Raw genomic sequence first — 2675 nt, 5'->3', positions numbered from 1 at the left:
CTAAACTCTAAACCGTAAGTAATTCTTGCGTGGACTTGATCTAACGTAAATAAGCGTAAATCTAACTAAAAATAAACCTAAATCTAATTTAACGTAAGTCTACATCTAACCTAATCTTTAACGTCTTTTGGGATAGTTTCCTACGACGTTAAAACTCTCTTCTTCTTGTGTGTGTGTGTGTGGGTAAACCTAAATAAACCTAGGTCTAATCTAATATAACATAAATCTAAATCTAACGTAAATTATGTTATATTAAAAACAAAGAACTAAACTAACAGGGATTATAAGAACCTTAAAACTGATTTAACACATAATTTTTCACATAACTCGGCAAGAGTTGGCATTCTCATCACTAAAGATGTGAGAGTTAACTTCCGGCGGTGACGCTGCCTCATCTCCATCCACATCTGACGACAGCAATTGTCCCTTTGGACCGTTCTTGCTCTTGTTACTAACTTTGAAGTTGCTGTTGAATGACTAGAGGTTGTCTAGATGGTCATTGTCGGGGATGTAGTGACTCTTGCCGCCCTGAAGATCCACCTTCTTCCCTATCTTCTGAAGACATTTGACCAGTACTTTTGGATCGACGGAGCCCACCATGAGTGAAGGCAGCAATACCCTATATTCCATTGAGGGCTTTCTTCACCCGCTTCATGCAGGCATCGCAGTCTATGGAAACCTAAATCTAATCTAATATAACGTAAATCTAAATCTAGCGTAAATAAACGTAAATCTAACTAAAAATAAACCTAAATCTAATCTAATTTAACTTAAATAAACCTAAATCTAATTTAACGTAAGTCTACATCTAACCTAATCTTTAACGTCTTTTAGGATAGTTTCCTACGACGTTATAAGTCTCTTCTTCTTGTGTGTGTGCGCGTGTGTGGATGTGTGTGCCAATAAAAAGAGATAAATGGTATAACCTTTCTATCACCCATGCCAAGTATGATAGATTGGTTATGCCATTTCCCTCTTGAATAATAGGTCTTGAGTTCAACTCCTCGTCAGCTAGATCTTTAGGTCTTTTAATTTTAATTAGTTTCCTACGATGTTAAATTAGTTTCTCTCTCTTTCTCTCTCAATGTGTGTGCATTTTTTTGTTTATGCATGTTTTCTCTCTCTTTTCCTCTCTCAACGTGTGCGTTTTTTGTTTATGCATGTTCTCTCTCTCTCTTTTCCTCTCTCAATGTGTGCGTTTTTTGTTTATGCATGCTCTCTCTCTCTCTTTTCCTCTCTCAATGTGTGTGTGCATTCTTTGTTTATGTATGTGTGTGTGCGTTTTTGTTTATGTTTGTACTCTTTCTCTCTCTCTCTCTCTCTCAAAAACACTATGTGTGTGTGTGTGTGAGAGAGAGAGAGAGAGAGAGAGAGAGAGGGAGAGAGAAAGAGGGGAAGGGAACATGAGAGTGAGGAGAGGGAAGGAGCATACCTGGCTCTCCTTCCTCTCCTCGTGTGTGTGTGTGTGTGTGTGTGTGTGTGTGTGGAGAAGAAAGAGAGAGAGAGAGAGAGGGAGAGCGTTACCTGCTCCTTGCTTGAGGGCGCCGAAAAACTCAGATATGAGATCTGAGTTTTTGGGCGCTCTCTGTTATTTTTTTTAGCCCAGCCGGCGTCGCTATGAGCATCGCAAATTTACTTGTAAATTTGCGACGCTCATCGCGACGCCGGGAATTTTTTTTTTGAGCGTCGCAGTGTGAGCGTCGCTAATATGAATAGCCTCTTGTAGTGGAGTAGAGTGTATTGAAATCAAGAAGGAAGCTTGAAAGAATACACTAAAGACATAAGTAGCTACCAAGGGAGGTATCGTAAGCAAGATGTGTAAAGCTTCTTCCTATCTTGAGTTCCCTCTACTTCTTCTTATGAGAATTTCTACCGAGCAAAGATGCTACTAAAAAACCTCATAGACATCATGGAATCACATAAGTCTTACCATATAAGCGTAGAGCTCAAAGCGAGCTTCAAGGGGAGTCCTGAGTTGCACAATTCTGACAACCAGAGCTCAAGTTATGACCGTTTTTGTGTAAGGATATCCAACATGTGTGACAGGCTCTTCATGCACACCTTTTCAAAAAGAGAGAGGAGCTTGCTATATTTAGCATCGAGAAAGAGAAAGTGACTTTTTGTGGCTTGGGGGAGCAAGAAACAAGAGGTACCTTTCCTTTTTCCCACTTTTGGCATGCATGGCTCACCTTTTTTATATGTGTAAAGCCCTAGTTCCCATCTAGCAACCCATATACCCATAATCCCATTATCTTCTTCCTATAAGCCGTATTTTGCACAATCTCGGCATCCCGGGAGTCCGCTTGACTTTTTATAAAATCATGTTGAGATCCTAGAAACTTGTCCTTTATACTTTGGAAGTAGTATTCACTTGTAGGCACTTTTTATTGCCTAAATGCACTCTCGTACATCATGTCATTAACTTATTTTAATATTCTCTCTCTAGAATTCTAGCGAGAGAGTACCCATTTTTGCACTTTCAAAGGTTTATTCTTTTGATTAACATCACCTAGAGTGAAACTATACATTTTTACAATACATTACCTTTTTCATATGCTTGCCTTTGTATTCTCTCTCTAGATAGCTACTTTTTAGAGAGAGAAAATCTGTGAAGCTCATCAAAATATAATTTTGTTAAAATTATCCGCCCTTAAATCATAGTCGTCCTTGACTAT

This window comes from Adiantum capillus-veneris, chromosome 6, assembly GCF_014529385.1.
Source record: "Adiantum capillus-veneris isolate H3 chromosome 6, ASM1452938v2, whole genome shotgun sequence".
NCBI lineage: Eukaryota > Viridiplantae > Streptophyta > Polypodiopsida > Polypodiales > Pteridaceae > Adiantum > Adiantum capillus-veneris.
This window is presented reverse-complemented; position numbering follows the sequence as displayed.